The 18,490-nt window shown below is 46.5% G+C and overlaps 1 protein-coding gene and 1 long non-coding RNA gene across 5 annotated transcripts in view; one reads left to right on the top strand and one right to left on the bottom strand.

The window, feature by feature from the left end:
- Positions 1-2,728, bottom strand: part of MAJIN (membrane anchored junction protein) — a 30,005-nt gene extending 27,277 nt beyond the window's left edge. The window contains exons 1-2 of one of the 4 annotated variants that reach the window (XM_059146653.1): positions 2,545-2,728; positions 1,881-2,044 (exon numbers count right to left, since the gene is read on the bottom strand). The gene's annotated coding sequence lies outside the window, so the exon portion shown is untranslated. Of the gene's footprint in view, positions 1-1,880 lie in introns of all 4 variants that reach the window. The other 3 variants (XM_059146664.1, XM_059146646.1, XM_059146673.1) reach the window with 3 other exon arrangements.
- The window catches only part of LOC131815064 (uncharacterized), a 33,328-nt gene extending 15,616 nt beyond the window's left edge, over positions 1-17,712 (top strand). The window contains exon 2 of the long non-coding RNA XR_009347548.1: positions 17,114-17,712. This is a non-coding gene — a long non-coding RNA (uncharacterized LOC131815064). The remainder of the gene's footprint in view (positions 1-17,113) is intronic.
- The last annotated feature ends 778 nt before the right edge of the window (positions 17,713-18,490 follow it).

An 18,490-nucleotide genomic window follows, 5' to 3' on the forward strand; every position in this document is an offset into this window, starting at 1 on the left:
AGTGTGACTAGAGCACAGGCTAGAGGGAGAATGTAGACAGGCTAGAGGGAGATGAAGTGAGAGAAAGGCAGGAACCAAAACATGTAAGGTCTGTAGGCCACTGTAAAGAGTTCAAATTTTATGGTAAGGGTTTTAGAAAGAAAAGTGAAATGATTTATGCTTCAGAAAGATGAACTGTACATGGGGTACCTGGGTAGCCCAGCTGGCTAAGTGTCCAATTCTTGATTTTGGCTCAGGTCATAATCTCAGGGTCATGAGACAGGCCCCCCCTCGTTGGGCTCCAAGCTGGGTGGGGAGTCTGCTGGAGATTCTCTCTCCTTCCCCTCCAACCCACAATCATGCACTCTCTCTCTAAAATAAATAATCTTAAAAAAAAAAAAGTAAAGAAAAGTAAAAAGAAAGATGAATTGTACAAGGATAAGAGTAAAAGCAGGGAACCAGTCAGGAAGCTTTTGTAGTAATTCAAAGGAAAGATGCTGCTGATATTGACTGGAGTTTCAGTAGTTAGTGAATAGTTCGGGTATATTTTATCTTTTTGTTTTGTTTTGTTTTGTTTTTAAAGAGCCCCATGCGACCTTCGGCTCAGGTCATGATCTCAGGGTCCTGGGATCGAGTCCCGCATCGGGCTCTCTGCTCAGCAGGGAGCCTGCTTCCTCCTCTCTCTCTCTGCCTGCCTCTCTGCCTACTTGTGATCTCTGTCAAATAAATAAATAAAATCTTTAAAAAAATAAAAAAATAAAAAAATAAAGAGCCCCATGCGGGACTCGATCCCAGGCCCCTGGGATCATGACCTGAGCCGAAGGCAGAGGCCCAACCCACTGAGCCACCCAGGCGCCCTGTTCGGGTATATTTTAGACTGATGGCCTAGGTGTGGGAATCAAGGATAGCTCTTATGTTTTTAGCCTTTGCTAGTTTATTAGGTAGATAATGGTACATACCCTTTACTGAGCTGGCCAAGGATTCTAGGGAGAGAGATTTGTGGAGAAAACTCCCATCATTCTGTTTTGGTTAAGTCTGAGAGGCCTTTGAAAGATTTTTTTTTTTTTAATTTATTTGACAGAGAGACATCACAAGTAGGCAGAGAGAGAGAGGAGGAAGCAGGCTCCCTGCCGAGCAGAGAGCCCGACGCGGGACTCGATCCCAGGACCCTGAGATCATGACCCAAGCTGAAGGCAGCGGCCCAACCCACTGAGCCACCCAGGCGCCCTGAGAGGCCTTTTAGACATCTTGGTGGATATGCCAAGAGGGTGGTTGCCTAGTGTGCAAAGATGGAAATCAGGATGGAAATATAAATTTAAGTCATCAGTGTTTAGATGGTATTTAAAGCTACTGAACAGATGAGATCATCTAAGAAGCTATAGCTAGAGAAGGGATGAAGGCCTTACTTACAATCCAGGTTATGACTCATGGAGTCTATCCTAAGAGCAATAGGAAGGCACTGAAGGGTATAATAAAGAAATGACCACACAGCTGTGAGTTAAAGATGTGTGTATGTGTGTGTATCTGGTTGTACTATGGGAAATAACCCAGAACAAGAGCAGATTTAAAAAAAAAAAAAAAAAGGGACCAGGACCAGCCTGTGGTTCAAGGCAGAGGCTGGTAAGGAGCCTGGTCTACAGTCACTGGTTTGCAAGATGCCTAAGAAGTCGTCTAGCTATGACTGCGTGAATTGACAGGGGAGGCAGAGAGAACAAAGATCATTCCTAGTTGCTTGAGCAACTTATTGAAGAGGAAAAAAGGGCCAGTTCCTGGAAAAGGTAGCCTTACAAAGTAAATTTTTGAGGGGGAGGATATGAAGTCCTTATTGGGACATGCCCAATGTCGAGATGCCAGAGAGAGGTTTTAGGTGGACTGCTGGGGTCCTGTGGCGGGTGTGCTACCTGCGGGTGCGCAAACGAAGGAATCAGGTTCAGAAAAGCCGAGGAGGTACAGGCAGCTACGGGCGCTGGAATCCTTCCACTTTCTCCGATGCCAAGATTCAGTGAACACAGACGCCTCACCGAGGGCCGTGACTCCAGTCTCTACCCCCGAGGTGCAGTCAGGCCTTAGAAGGCAGAAACTCGCTGAGATCCCGAAGACACGACGGGCAAGAAATGTCTCCATGGGACAAGTCTTGCTTTCATGGCAACCGCGAAGCCTGGGTCCGAGGGAGGCTGCAGACCCGAGCGCAGCTTTCCTTCCCGGGGCGGGAGGGGGTCCCAAGTGGGGGAGGTGTCCCAAGTGGGGGAGGTGTCCCAAGAGGGAGTGGGGAGGGGGGTGTTCCAGGAGGGGGTGCGGCCAGAGGCAGCTCCGCGCCCCGCGCCGCTCGGCCCGGGAGGCGGGTCTGCACCGGCGCGCCCCCGCCCTCCCTCGCACCCTCGCGGCCCGCAAGCGGCCACGGCCTGGCCCTCGGGGTTGGGGGTGCGGCTGCGGAGCGCCGGCGCCGGGGCTGTAACTCTCCCTCGGAAAATTAAGGCAACGATGCGCGCACCTCAGGGGAGAACCAGGCCGCTGAGGGCCGTTACCTCATACCCAAGAACTTCCCGGGCCCGGCCGGGCTCTTACACAGGCTAAGGGTTCTTCGCGCCTCGTAAAAGTGGCCTCGGTCTCGGCTGCCACGAGAGAGCGCCCCCGAAAGAGGCCGGCGTCGACTGCGCTCGAAGCGCGTCTCGTGAGCTCACTCACTCCCCGCCCGAGATTTGGCTTTTGCCGCGCGCCCGTCACGCGTTCTGCGCGCGCGCAGCTGCGCTCCCTGCGCCCTTTCTCGGCCGACTGGGCGTTCTGCGCATGCGCAATTGCTCTTCCTGGCCTCGCCCAGTTGGCGCGCTCTCCGAGGCCGGCCACGATGTGCGCGTGCGCGGTGCGGCGACACCGCCCAAAGGTTGGGCGGAGCCGAGGCTGGGAGTGACCCATAGCTCCACCCGCCGGGACGCAGGCTCTTGGCGCCTTTTTGTCACTATGCAGCCTGTACACATTTTTTTTTAAAGATTTTTATTTATTTATTTGACAGAGATCACAAGTAGGCAGAGAGACAGGCAGAGAGAGAGAGAGGAGGAGGAAGCAGAATTCACATGAAGCAGAGAGCCCGATGTGGGGCTGGATCCCAGACCCTGGGACCATGACCTGAGCCGAAGGCAGAGGCTTCAACGCACTGAGCCACCCAGGCGCCCCTGGCCTATACACTGTTGTTCATTAATCGTGCACACAGTCCCTGCCGTGGTCCGGTAAGGAGCTGTCTACCGCGGACTTCCTATTACGTGTGGAACATCGTGCAAGCACTTTATGTACTCTCTCTCCTTTGATCCTGTCCATGGTGTTGTAAAGCTGTTATTAATATCTTAATTTTAAAGAGGCCTGGGAATGGGAGCGACTTGTGGAGGTGCAAGAACACGAACAGGGATCTCTGATTTCAAAGTCCAGCACCTTCCCTTCCACTTCCTGCTGATCAAATTCTGACCATGTTGTGAATTATTAAGCGATTTGGCCCCACATCACTGGAGGGGTAGGAGGGCTGGGTTTGCTGCGTTCCTGATCACGGATGGACCATGATCGCAGTCCCAGCTCATACCTATAGTTCTCCTGCATTCTTCTGCCTTCCTCTTCACGCTCTTGCTGTGCCTCTGCTTGGAATGTCTCCCCCACCCCCTCCTAAAAGCTCTACTCCACAAGCCCAGATTGTAAGCTCTTCGAAGGCTGACTCTTGTATATCTTTTGTACACAGGAAACTAAGCTCCTCCTATTAGGTAGTACACATAAATTCCTGGAAAAGGCGAGGCAGGAAAAGAAAGAAAAAGAGTGAGTGGGTGGAGGGCGGATGAAAGACGAAAATTGGTCTCACGAGGGCACCTGCTCCATCTTAAGAAGGCATCTGCTATGCAGTGTCCCAATAAGTGGGGCTTGTGGGAAGTGTGACCTGGTAATGCCAGATCTGATTTTCACGGGAAATTTCTCAATTAAAAAAAGTTGGCAACTGATTGAAAAACTTGAATATAATGTGGACTGAAACTAACACATGTGTGACTCTGACCTTCCTTGGCACAGAGTAAAAGTTGACCAAGCTAGTCAGACTTGAGTCCCAGGCCAGCACAGCCTTTGGCATCTGTTGTGCACATATCCCTTGCACAATCCATGCTTGGGAACCAAGAGAAAGACCCTTTTTTGAGCAGGGGCAAGGGATGGGGTCCATGCAGAGTAAAGGAATCAGGATTCTGGTGAGGCTGGAGAAAACTGTTCTGTGCCTGTTCTGTTTACTTGTAATCTACCTACGTTGATATTATTTGTAGCTAAGATTATAGTAGGCAAGGTTATGAGTCTTAAATGGCCACTTGTGTGATGTACATAATTTCCTATGGAGGATGGCAGCCGGTCAGGTGTGATGGACAGGGGAAATAACCAACCAGTGGACACAAATACACTTTAGTTTCAACCGGACTGGAGGGAAATAGGCAGAAACCCAGGGATTCTAACCAAAAGTCTTATTGCAACCCCAAATGACCAAACATCCAACTTCCTGTCATCAACAATTTCAGTGTATCAAGTGAAATAAAAGGAACACACAAACACTTTGAATGAGTAAGACTGAATGGTCTTCCAGGGGACAGATACAAGCACACACTGCTGTAGAGGCATGACAGCAGCACTTGGAGAACCCGAGGTGGCCTCCCAGCCCAGGTGGTCCACGTTATTTCTTTCCAGTTTGAGGAGGGCACCAATCCCATGGTTGGGTACCATCTTTTGTGATGAGGCCAGGCTCCTTTCACTGGGGCTCTGGCTGAGGGTCCATAACGGGATGGAGCTAAAGGAAGGGATTCTTACCTGAGATAATAGGAGACCCTTGGGCCAGAAAAGTGGCAGAGCCAACACCTAAGCAGTAATGTTAAGGGCCAAAATTCCAGGAGGAACTTAGAGCAAGTGGTGTTATCGAGAAGGCGGGCTATGATAAGCATTTCAATTAAGAGGGTGGATTCAGGAATCCTGAGCCCAGCAGATAAAGGGATAACAAATATTTACTCAATCAACAAATACTTATTTGAATAACTATAAGCAGGGCGCCTGGGTGGCTCAGTGGTTAAAAGCCTCTGTCTTCAGCTCAGGTCATGATCCCAGCGTCCTGGGATCAAGTCCCATGTCGGGCTCTCTGCTCTGTAGGGAGCCTGCTTCCTCTTCTCTCTCTGCCTGCCTCTCTGCCTACTTGTGATCTCTGTCTGTCAAATAAATAAATAAAATGTTTTTAAAAAAAAAAAAAGAATAACTATAAGCACTTTTCTAGCCCTTTGGCAATACATTAGTGAAGAAGACAAAATTAGCTGTCTTTATGGAGATGACCATGAGATCAAACTATACCGGAGGATTGTAGCTTGCTATCGTGAGCCAGCCAGGAGGGCTGTATGACCCACTGACCTTGCCTAAAGAGCTGGAGGGGACACAGACACTGTGACACTGGTCGCTGCAGACAAGACAATGGGAAGGGAGCCCCTTGTGGGCCTGAGGACTGCCTTGTCCCTTGGGATTCTTCTTTACTTGAAACTGGTATTACATTTATTATTATTATTTATTATTTTTTAATTTTTAAAAAAGATTTTATTTATTCATTTGAGACAGAGACAGGAAGTTTGAGCAGGGGCGAGAGGCAGAGGAAGAGGAAGAAGCAGACTCCCTGGCAGATAGATGGCAAGGCCCGGAGATTATGACTGGAGCCAAAAGCCGATACAACCATCTGAGCCACCCAGGCACCCCAAAACTAGTATTACTTTTTTTTTAATTACATGTAGTACAATTTACTGTTGTTGGTGTATATGTCTATGATCTTTTTTAAGGTTTTATTTATTTATTTGACAGAGAGAGAGACACAGCTAGAGAGGGAACACAAGCAGGGGAGCAGGAGAGGGAGAATCAGGCTTCCTATCGAGCAGGAAGCCCGATGTGGAACTCGATCCCAGGACTCTGAGATCGTGACCTGAGCTGAAGGCAGTCGCTTAACCCAGGGCCCCAAGTCTATGATTTTTTAAACATACGCATAGATTCAAGGATAGATCAGAATAAAGAACGGTTTTGTCACTCCAAAATTTACCGCAGGTTACCCCTTTGTAGTCAAATCCCCCCTTCCACCCCAACCACTGACAAGCTGTTCTCCACTCCTGGTTTTGCCTCTTCCAGTGTGTCATGTACATGGATTCTCCAATAGGTAGCCTTTCGGTATTGGGCTCTTTCTCACTCTTTCTCTGAGTGATACATTCAGATTTTTGAATGTTGTATATCTCGGTAGCTCATTCCTTTTTATTGCCAAGATATATCCAATTGTGTGGATATTTCACCACTTTTTAATTATTTGCCCATTGTTGGACATTTGGGTTGTTTTCCATTTTGGGGAATTTCAAATAGAGCTTCTATAAGGATCGACATCCCAGTTGTCGTATGACCTTAAAAGGCTTCATATTTCTCAACAGATACTGACAATGGGGGTCGCTGGGTTGTACGGCAAGTGTATGTTTGACTTTGTAAGAAACTACTAAACTGTTTTCCAGAGTGGCTGAACTGGTTTGCATTCTCATCTGCAGAATATGAGAGTTTGGGTTGCCATGTGTCCTTGTCCATTTTCTGTTTTTTTTTTTTAATTTTTTTATTTTTTATAAACATATATTTTTATCCCCAGGGGTACAGGTCTGTGAATCGCTGTCCATTTTCTGTTTTAATTTGGGGGGGGCATTCTTATAGATGTTTGTGGTATCTAGTTGTAGATCTAATTTGCATTTCCCTCATGACTAATGATGTTGAGCATCTTTTGATATATTCTTGGGATTCTTGAGAATTAATAAACTTGTACTGCAACTCATAAACCGATCCACAGTGCTAGAGAGACTTCTATGGATTCACACATGGCCTGGCAGACTGGAACATTTTAGCAGCAGTGCTCGGCACATGATAATAGGAGTCAGAGCACATAGGCTAGATCTGTCCAGCCAGCAAGCAGGTGGCTAGAGGCTCCTGGTGGCTGAGCACGGTCTTGTCTGTTCCATGCTTTAGAGAGAGGCAAATGCCTTTGCCTTCAGGACGTGCCCCTTGTGAGACTCTATATCGTTCCTGCCATGGTTTTTCCCCTGGATCTCCTATTTAACATCTTCTTTTCTTTGCTAAATGACTGTTTATTGCAATGCACTCTGCATGCCAGGCACTGTGCTAGGCTCTAGGGTCACAAAGTTGAAGAAGATTCCTACTCCCAGTAGGTTCTCATTCTAACAGGGGGATTAACAAAAAGCAGCTTTTTACTTTTAACAAATATATTTTTGGGGGCACCTGGGTGGCTCAGTGGGTTAAGCCGCTGCCTTCGGCTCAGGTCATGATCTCGGGGTCCTGGGATCCAGCCCCGCATCGGGCTCTCTGCTCAGCAGGGAGCCTGCTTCCTCCTCTCTCTCTGCCTGCCTCTCTGCCTGCTTGTGATCTCTCTCTGTCAAATAAATAAATAAAATCTTAAAAAAAAATAAAATAAAAAAATAAAAAATATATTTTTTATTTACTTATTTGTGAGAGAAAGTGAGCTCACAAGCAGGGGGGAGCAGTAGGCAGAAGGAGAAGCAGACTCCCTGCTGAGCCAGGGGCCCAACATGGGACTCAATCCCAGGACCCTGAGATCATGACCTGAGCCAAAGGCAGCTGACCCACCAAGGCACCCCCCGCCTCCCCCCGGGGAGGATGATTCTTAACCAGCTAGGAGTCGAGAGGGCTTCCTGGAAGAGGAAAGACCAAAAAGGGGTCCTGAAGGATGTGTGGCTGTTGGGCTAAGAGACACAAAGAGGGCATTCCAGGCAGAGGGACAAAAGACCCAGAGATAAAAAATAGCATGTTGTGTGTGCACTTCGGTGAGAAGCTCAGTTTTACTCGGATCTAAGGATAGAGGTGTGGAATGGCAGGAGATGGAGTGAATGAAGGAGATGGGGCTGGATCATGGAGAAGCTTGTGCTGAGGCACGTGAATGTATCCCCAAATCTATAAGGTGTTTCTAAAAGCTAGGTTTTGGGGGACACCTGGGTGGCTCAGATGGTTAAGCATTTGCCTTCGGCTTAGGCCATGATCTCAGGCCTCTGAGCTCTCAGATCTCAGGTCTCTTTGGGGAGCCTGCTTCCCCCTCTCCCTCTGCCCCTCGCCTCCCTTCCAGTCCCTTCTGTGCATGCTCTCTCTTTCAAGTGAATAAATAAAAATCTTTAAAATCAATCAATAAATAAAAGCTAGGGTTTTGGTGGGGCTCAGTGGGCTACGCATCCAACTCTGGATTTCCATTCAGGTCAGGATCTCGACCTTGAGATGAAGCCCCGTATGGCACTCTATGTGTAGAGTCTGTTTAAGATTCTCTCTCTCCCTCTGCCCCATCCCACCTCTTATATGCGCTCACTCTCCCTCATAAATAAATAAATAAATTTTAAAAATAAAAGTTAGATGTTGGTTTTAGAAGTGCCTTCCTTTTCTACTTTGTTGATTCTAACTCATCCTTCAAGGCCCATCTCAAAGTCCTCCTCTTCTGGGAAGTCCTCTCGGATCGCTCTAGCCAGAAAGATCGACTCCTTCCTGCTGCTCTTTGCCCTGCTTTGCACTTTCTAGTCAGTCTGCCTGGAGGGTGGCAGATATAATTTGTCCCACTTTGGGCTCCTCATGATACTCGATGCTGCGCCAACTCATAGAAGGTGCTAATTGACGAATGTGAATGAATACGTGAATGGAGGAAGTTTTGGGGGCAGCCCAGCTCCAGAATCTGATCATAGTAGTCCTCAAATTTGAGCACGCGTCAGAATCACCTAGAGGGCTTGTGGATTGCTGCAATTAGCCCCCCAAGTTTCTGATTTATAGGTCTGGAAGGCGGGGGGGGGGGGGGGGGACCTGAAAATGTGCATATTGAATATGCAAAGTTCCCAGGCAATCACATGCTGCTGGGGAAGACCACGCTCAGGGAACCTTCGATGTGGCTGTGATTACAATTCACGTGCCTCTCATAGCCAAGCCGTGGGCCAGGCATTATCAAGAGGCCCTCATTGCTGCTTCTTATCATAGCCATCTGACCACCTAACCTTTCAGAGGATCCCTTCCTGGAATTTCCTTAGTCTTGCCCCTGGTCCAGCCTTTGGAGCTGGAGCTGGGCATTAGAGTGCCCTCTCCTGGTCCGTTGCTTCCAGGGACTTCGTAAGGCTTCTCAGAGGAACCCTGGTGACATGGGTTCCTTAACAGGCTTCTCTCCCGCTGAGTAGTTCCACCATCGAGCCCCAGAGGACAGAACAAATCCTGGGTGTGACCTGTGAGGAAGCCTGGGATATAGCACGGCTCTTTCTAATAGGGTCAGAAAAGGGTCTTGTCTCCTTTAAGGGCTGCTGCTTCCTGGGCCTCTGCAGCTCCCCATCTACCTCTCCCAGGGTGGGAAGGAGCCTGTTCATTAACAACTCCACTTCCTGCAGCACCTGGGGCTCCCCCTCCCCGGAGTCCCTGCCACCTCCCTTTGGGCTTCCCAGGTCAATTACCAGAGCCAGGTGATAGTCCTCAGCCCTCAGCTGGGGGAGGCTGGAGGCCAGAGACTGGCCTGGTGGGGCCACAGGGAAAACTGGCACAGACAGGCAGCCCTGTGGGTAGGACCAAGGAGGTTTCCTAAGGGAAACTCTCATTTGATTGGCCAATTTTTTTTTTCTCCTTCTTTGTGTTGTTGGGTGTCTGGGTTCTCTGCAAGGCTGTGAAATACCCAAGCGGGAGACTTGTAGTGCTCAGGGATGCAACGGATTGGGCTAGGTATGCTCAAAGAGGCCTCAGAATCCTTCTGGGCTCCTCCAGTGCCGGCTGCCCCAGATGGAGTTGCAACCGGTGGGCTGTCTATCCCCAGGTCCAAGGCCAACAGTGAACACGCCTTCACTGCCATCAAGCCTGACCGAGTCCAGTGCAGCCTCTTGGGAGAGATTATGAATGTTTTGAGCAAAAGGGATTCCTCCCCATTGCTATGAAAAGAATCCAGGCTTCAGAAGACTTTCTCAAGGAACACGACATTGACCTGAAGACTGTCCTTTCTTTGTGCCGGCCTGGTGAAGTACTTGAGATCAGGGCCTGTGGTCGCCATGGCCCACAAGGGGCTGAATGTGAAGACAGACCAAAGTGATGCTCTGGGAGACTAACCCTTCTTACTCCAATCCTGGGACCATCCATGGGGATTTTTGCCTCCAGGTTGTCAGGAACATTACCCATGACAGCGATTCCGTATAGAGTGCAGAGAAGGAGACTGGCTTGTGATTTTGGCCTGAAGAGCTGGTAGATTAGAAGAGCTGTGCTCAGGGGCGCCTGGGTGGCTCAGTGGGTTAAGCCGCTGCCTTCGGCTCAGGTCATGATCTCAGGGTCCTGGGATCGAGTCCCACGTCGGGCTCTCTGCTCAGCAGGGAGCCTGCTTCCTCCTCTCTCTCTCTCTGCCTGTGTCTCTGCCTACTTGTGATCTCTCTCTGTCAAATAAATAAATAAAATCTTAAAAAAAAAAAAAAAAAAAAAAAAAAAAAAAAAAAAAAAGAAGAGCTGTGCTCAGAACCGGATCCACGAGTGAGGAGAGAGCAGACCTCAGCTCTTTGCCCACTCTGTTTCCTTTCCCTCTCATGGCCAGGGGGCCAGGCTTTAGCAGACCCAGTTAGCTTAATCTGGAGGGGACCAGGGAGTGCTCCCTGTTCAGTATTACGTGCTACCATCAGATTAGAATGTTTTATTCCTCCCACCACCACCCCGAAAAGAGAATCGTTCTGGGCTCAGCTTAGACCTTGGAGGCCTTTGTGAATTTAGTGGGGAGAGTTGGTTTCTGCTGGTGGTGTTAGCCATAGGACAGAAGCAGAGAACCCCAGCAAGGAGGTGAGAGAGACTCTAGAAAGACCCCTTTAGAAGGCTGATCCTTGGAAAGGCTTTGTGTTTGGACCTAGCTGGGAGCCTTTAGAAGTTCAAGTGTGCCAAGAATCCTCCAAAGAACATGATCGAGACACTGGTTCCAGGCCTAGACCAGGGAATCACATTGCTGGGGGGCACTCTGCATCTGTACCAAGGATTCCAGTGACTTTTGTCAAAATTTAAAAATATATATATATATTTATATATATAATAAAAACCTTCAAACATATAGAAAAGTCGTACACCTATCTCCCCAGACTATCATTCTGATTTAATTCTACTTGCTTCATCACATACCTGTCCGTTACCCATTCTTCTTGCCATCCATCCATCCATCCATGATTTTTTGAGAATTTCAAAGAAGTTGCAGATATCGGTATACTTCCCATGGATCCTGCCGCATGCACTTCATTAAATAGAAATCATACTGACTTATGAGTTTTTTCTTCTGAGATAAAATTTACACGAATGAAATGCCTGCATCGTAAGTGTACATTTGCTTCATCTTAACAAATGCATACACCTGTGTAACCCAAATCCCTATCAAGATATGGACCATTACCAGAAAGTTCCCTCATGCCCCTGCCCAGGCAATCTCTGCCCTCATTTCTACCACCACTACCACCCCCAGAGATTACTACTATCCTAATTTTTACCCATCATGGATTGTTTGCTTGTTTTAGAACTTTATATAAATGAAGGCATAGAGTGTATACTATGTGTGTAAGGCTTCTTCCACTCAGCATAATGTTCGTAAAATTTATCCATATTGGTGCATTTTGTTCCTTTTGATCACTAGGTAATATTCTATTGTATAAATGTATTACAGTTTATTTATCCATTTTTCCAAGTGATGAGCATAACTATTACAGTGATTGTATTAGTAGAGTAGTTAATGATATAGGAAATGCCTATGCTATTTTTTTTTTAATGCCTTTGCTACTCTATTAAGAAAAAAATTTCATGGGGCGCCTGGGTGGCTCAGTGGTTTAAGCCGCTGCCTTCGGCTCAGGTCATGATCTCAGGGTCCTGGGATCGGGTCCCGCATCGGGCTCTCTGCTTGGCAGAGAGCCTGCTTCCCTCTCTCTCTCTCTGCCTGTTTCTCCATCTACTTGTGATTTCTCTCTGTCAAATAAATAAATAAAATCTTTAAAAAAAAAAAAAAAAAAAAAAAAAAAAAAAAAAAAAAGAAAAAAATTTCAGGGGCACCTGGTTGGCCCAGTGGGTTAAAGCCTCTGCCTTCAGCTCAGGTCATAATCCCAGGATCCTGAGATCAAGGCCTGAACTGGGCTCTCTGCTCAGTAGGGAGCCTGCTTCCCTTCCTCTCTCTCTGCCTGCCTCTCTGCCTACTTGTGATGTCTGTCAAATAAATAAATAAATAAAATCTTAAAAAAAAAAAAAAGAAAACAATTTCAGGATGCAAAATTTATATACAATAGGATCCTAACTGTGTAAAGAAAATAATTCATAGGAAATAGGCTAAAATGTCAACAGTGGGCTTTGCTCTGCTCTAAAAGCTTTTTATATTAATAAATTTTATTTTGTTCATTTATTTTTTTAAAGATTTTATTTGTTTATTTGACAGACAGAGATCACAAGTAAGCAGAGAGGCAGGCAGAGAGAGAGGGGTAGCAGGCTCCCTGCTGAGAAGAGAGCCAGATATGGGGCTCGATCCCAGAATGCTGGGATCATGACCTGAGCCCTGAGCCGAAGGCAGAGGTTTTAACCCACTGAGCCACCCAGGTGCTCTTTATTTTGAGTATTTTTATAAATAATTATAGATTCACAAGAAATTGCAAAGGCAGCCCAAAGAGGTCTTACACGTTTCATCCGTTGTCCTCAATGATTAGATCTTACCTGACCTTGTACAATATTAAAACCAGAGAAGTGTCATTGCTATAAAGCACATGTATAGTTCAGAATCATTTTATCAGGTGTGTGAATTCATGTAATGACCACATGCAAGGTACAGAATTGTTCTATCACCTCAAAGATGCAACCCTTTATAGCCACACCCATCTCCTCCCCAACCATCCCTAACCCTTTGCAACCACTAATCTGTGTTCCATCTCTATAATTTCCTCATTTTTCAAGTGTTCCATAAGTGAGATCATGCAGTGTGTGGCCTTTTGAGATTTGGCCTTTTTCATTCAGCATAATGCCTTGAGATCCATCAAAGTTGTTAAGTGTATCTGTAGTTCATTCCTTTTTATTGCTGAGTAATATTCAATGGTATGGATACCCCCCCAACACACACATACATACTTTTCAAAGTTCCTACTGAACATGAAATATTTTAATCCTTAGGAAAAAAGAAAAGTTCTGATGGGGGGTGGGTAATGGATAGAGAAGAAGTTCATGCCTTTAAGAAAATGTTGTGTTGAATTAAATAAGAGAATTTTAGCTTTGGGATGCCCTTGGCAGTCACCTAGGTTAAGTTTTTCATTTTGCAGGGGTTCTCCTTGCAATATCCTGACAAGCAGTTGTGCAGCCTCTGTGTGGATATTCCTAGTAATGGGAACTCACTATCAAATAAAGCATTAGATTGATAACAAAATATGCCTTTCTTATTTTTTTTAATTTTATTTATTTGACAGGGAGAGACACAGTGAGAGAGGGAACACAAGCAGGGGGCGTGGGAGAGGGGCAAAGCAGGCTTCCTGCCAAGCAGGGAGCCCAGTATGGGTCTCCATCCCAGGACCCTGGGGATCACGACCTGAGCCGAAGGCAGATGCTTAATGACTGAGCCACCCAGGCACTCCAAAATATACCTTTCTTCATAGAACCTGGGCTTGACTGAGAGATCTCTTTCGTTGGTTATCTTTGCCCTAGGGTCTCTTCCCTATCTCCCCTAACCAGGTAGACACAAGCCCAAGACAGTGAACAAAGCCTGCAGAGCTTGAGCAAGCCATTGAATATGCTAGATCTAGGAATGACCTCTCCAGGGAGATTTCAGTATTCACTGGTGTAGAAAAACAATAGGGTGCAGACCTTTCAAAATGGAATGAAATTCTGCATGAGCGCACACAGAGATACCCACAGTCCCCTAGCAATAGTCTTCTTTCTGCATTGTAGGATGCCCTCCAAAAGGCACTGAACCACTAATCCAAGAGGAAAGGTCTCAGGTTCTCTCCTGCTTGCAGTCCTTTATAGCTGACCCAAGATCAGTTTCTTCCCCTTTAGCTTTCCTTGAGAGCAGATTCTGATCTGTCCATGGTTCTGATTGTTAATGGATTTCACTGGACAGCCATGTGGGTCCTTTCACTCATTTCTTCACGATCACTAACATTTATTGAGCACTTACTATGTGTCAGAGACTGTGATATCCTCCTTACATTTAGCCTCTTTTTACTGAAGTCTATCAGATGTAATGAAGAGCACAGATCATAAATGTACAGCTTAATGAAGTTTCATACAGTGAATCCATTTCATACATCGAACCAAAACAAAGATCAAGAAATAGAACATTATCATCACCCAAGAAGGCCTTTCATCTCCCCTTCCAGGTGCTACCCTCCAATTGTAACCACTGCCTTGACTTTTGACAGCACAGATTACTTTGTTCCTACTTCTATACTTTATTTATATAAATGGATCATACAAACTGTCTTCTCTTTTGTGTCTGGCTTCTATAGCCCAACATTATGTTTGTGAAGTTTATTCATATTGTTCTAGATGGTTGTGGTTTATTTACCCTTGTTGCCATGTAGCATTACCTCGTGTAGAACATTCCACAATTTAGGGTCGCCTGAGTGGCTCGGTCATTAAGTGGCTGCCTTCAACTCAGGTCATGATCCCAGAGTCCTGGTATTGAGCCCCACATCATGCTCCCTGCTCAGCAGGAAGCCTGCTTCTTTCTCTGCCTGCCACTTCCCCTGCTTGTGGTCCCTCTCTCGCTGTGTCTCTCTCTGTCAAATAAATAAATAAAATCTTAAAAATAAAATTCCGCAATTTATTCATTCTACTGCTGATGGGGCATTTGAGTTGTTTCAAGTTTTCTACCACTATGAATATTGCTGATAGAAACATTCTTGCTCATATCTTTAGATGAACAGATGTCTTTCCATAATATATAAGATATTTCATATACATGGATATATGGATATGTATACACATACATACATATACATTGGGTGGAATGTGGTACATTTTTCAATTCCCATCTTTCAGATGAGAAACAGAGCCTTGAAGAAGTTGACCTAGGAAGTAGTAGGACATGAGCTGGGATATGAATCCTATCCTGTCTGGCATTGGAGCTCAAGTTCTCTAACCATCATGCTTTACTGCCTTCCAGTGCATGGGCCATTTAAAAGTATTCATGATGCTGGGGCGCCTGGCTGTAGAGCATTTGACTCTTGATCTTGGGGATGTGGGTTCAAACCCCATGTGAGGTGCAGAAACTATGTAAAAACAAAATATTTTTTAAAATATTTTATTTATTTATTTGACACAGAGAGAGAAAGAGAAAGGCAGAGATCACAAGTAGGCAGGGGGGCAGACAGAGAGTGAGAGAAAACAGTCTCCCCGCCGAGCAGAGAGACCCATGTGGAGCTGGATCCCAGGACCCTGAGATCATGACCTGAGCTGAAGGCAGAGGCTTAATCCACTGAGCCACCCAGGCGCCCCAAAATAAAATCTTTAAAAAAAGAAAAAAGTACTCATGATGTTCCAGATTGGTTGCTGCTATTGAGGGAGATAAAAAGATAGGAAGGCACAGTCATGTAAGAAAGAAAATGATAGATGGGTGTGATAGGAGTCTGAGGGAAAGGGGGTTAATTTTATCTTGGAAGATCACAGGAGGCTTCCTAGAGGAGAAAGCGCCTAAATAGAAAATGCAGGGGTCAGATTATGGGCATGCCAGGATGATGAGGGAAAGAGTGCCAAGCTGAGAGAGTCTGGGGGCAGAAGAAGAGGAAGTCCTCATAGAGTCACAGCTGCAAGGGCCCTCAGGGGTCACCTTGCCCAGTCCCTATTGTCCATGCATCCATTTTTACATTGCTGACTTCCAAATTGATATACTCAGTCTTGACCATCACCCTGCTCTCTAAACTCTTTTCTATTTAGTTGGATGACAAACAGGCATCTCAAATTAAGATTGCCAAGACAGGGCTCCTGATTTTGTCCCCACGCACTCTAAACTGCTCCTCTTCCCGTCTTTCTGGTTCTTTGAAACTACCAGACACCAACTACTCAGGCCTCCAACAGCATCATCATGCTTCCTTGCTCCGTTTCCCTGCATCCAATCCATGAGCCTCTCCCATCAGCGATATCTACAAAGCATACCCTGAATGTGATCTCTCATTACCACCTCCCCACTACCACCCTGGTCATGATTACCATCACCACTCATCTGGATGACTGCAACAGCCTCCTTCCTGCTTTCCCTGCATCCATGCTCCTTTGGAAGGCCACAGAGAGAAGCCTTCTTTGCCTCTTACAGGTTCTGGTGGTTCCAAATGTTCCTTGGTTTTGAGTTTCCTAACTCCAGTCTCTACCTCTCTCTCCATGTGGGCTTCTTCTCTGCACCTTCTCTTCCAATTATTGATGACCTCCTTTTATTGGTCATTAAATTTAGGGTCCGCCTGGATAATCTACAATGATCTCATCTTAAGGTCCTTAATTACATCTGCAAAGATCCTTTTCCCAAATAAGGTCACATTCATAGGTTATAGATGGACACAGCTTTTATGGATCCATCATTCGACTGAGATGAATCTCAGAAGCTAAGAGAGTTTAAATTGAGTTTAAGCTTTAGTTCTCCAGTGAGTGATTACTTTTCAAAGCGTGTTAGACTCTTGGCCTGCACATACTTGCTATCTCAGCACTGACTGTCCATGCATCCCTTCAAAGGTCATTCTGTGGAAGGAGTGTCTGCTGCAAGGCTAACTTGGGGCCATGAGTCTAGCCAGGGACCTTGCCACTACCCCAAACGCACCAGATCATTGCTGGGGTATAGCCACCGTGACTAAGGGCCAAAATAGTTTCCTTCTGAAAAACAATCTTCCCAAAGAGAGCTAGCTACCAGCTATGCTGGTAACAAAAGGAAAAAGACAGGATCCAAGAAAGTGCTGGTTTTGACCAAAGAGGGGGTAGGTAACCATCCCCAGTGGTTCCCCCCTTCCTGGTTTTTATGCCCGTGTGTAATCCCCTCCCCTCAAGCATAGGCTGAGGCTACAATACAGTAAAAGTGTCCGGATCATTTCTAAAATTTCCGTGGCTTCTGTATTGCTCACCTTTTCTCACTCTCTAGCTTGCTTTCTGTGAGGGAAGCCAGCTCCCATGTCGAGCTGCCCTGTGGGAAGGCCCACATGACAAGAAACTAATCGCTCCTGCCAACAGCCTACAAGAACCTGAGGTCCTTGGTCCAGCAGCCCGCAAGGAACTGAAACCTGCCAACAACCTTGCGAGGAGGCTTAGAAGTGGACTCTCTGAGGCCCGCGGACAGCCAGTGAGTGAGCTTGGAAGCTAATGTCCCCGCCCCAGGTGACCTTCCCAGTGATGCAGCCTTGGCCAACACTCTGACTGGAGTTCATGGAAGACCGTGAGCCAGATGACCCACCCTGAGCCATGCCCAGATTCTTGCCCCCACAAAAACTGCGAGATGCTAAGACATTTGTCAGTTAAGCCACGACATTTTGGAGCAATTTGCAGAGCAGTGATAGATACATTCAGAAATAAACTCCGAGGATATATTCAACCATGTTGAAGCCTTATGCTATAATAGTAACTGTGTTTACAAATTTGAGGATTCACAGATATTAGCTCATATCCCTTCCCAAGAATCCTACAACATCTTCACCCACTCCTTTTCTTTTTTCTATTTTTAAATAAACATAATATCAAACTATAGTGACAGTTACACATTCTATTTTTTTCTGCCTCATGTGTTGAGCGTTTCCCCATCTCATTTACTATTCTTCAAAGCATTCTTTTTCCCTCACATCTCTTCAGCGGCCCATTATAGGAATGCATCAAAGTTAATTTAGTCACTTCCCTCCCTCTTTTATGTTTTGAGCTTAAGGTGGGGTTTTAATGCCTTGGGTCACATTGATGAGTACGTGCCCGCCCCTTCAAGCTGGGCTCATGGGAGGAGTATGGGGCAGGTAGAAGGCAGGATCATCTGTGTTCGATGAACACAGTGCTCCTGATGTCCCATCAGGTCTGTGCCACTTCCTGGCTATGTGTCCTTGGGCTTGGTACTTAACACTCCCAGGCCTCAGTTTCCCCTTCTAAATAGTGGGAATAATGCCCATACCTACCTCACAGAATTATTAGAGGCATAACCTGGAGTTAACCCAGCACAGTATCTGACAAATAATTTTAGGGTATATGGACTCAAGCCAGAACACAGTATCCTCGCACACACACACCCCCTACTCCTTGTTGAGTCCAGGACTCAACATGGTACACGGACTCTCATTCCAGACTCCAGCTGACCCCCAATCAAAAGCACCTTGGCTTTCCTCCCACCAGCCTGCTCTCCGTGAACCTGTGCTGACCCCGGCTGGGGCACCATCCGCAATCCTGCAACCATCACACTTGGTCTAGTTGTGTGGTCCTGGGCAAGTTCAGCCTGGCTCTGGGTCTCAGCTTCCTCCTCTGCGATATTCAGAGGAGATTAAATGGG

The sequence above is a fragment of the Mustela lutreola genome, chromosome 1 (assembly GCF_030435805.1).
Source record: "Mustela lutreola isolate mMusLut2 chromosome 1, mMusLut2.pri, whole genome shotgun sequence".
NCBI lineage: Eukaryota > Metazoa > Chordata > Mammalia > Carnivora > Mustelidae > Mustela > Mustela lutreola.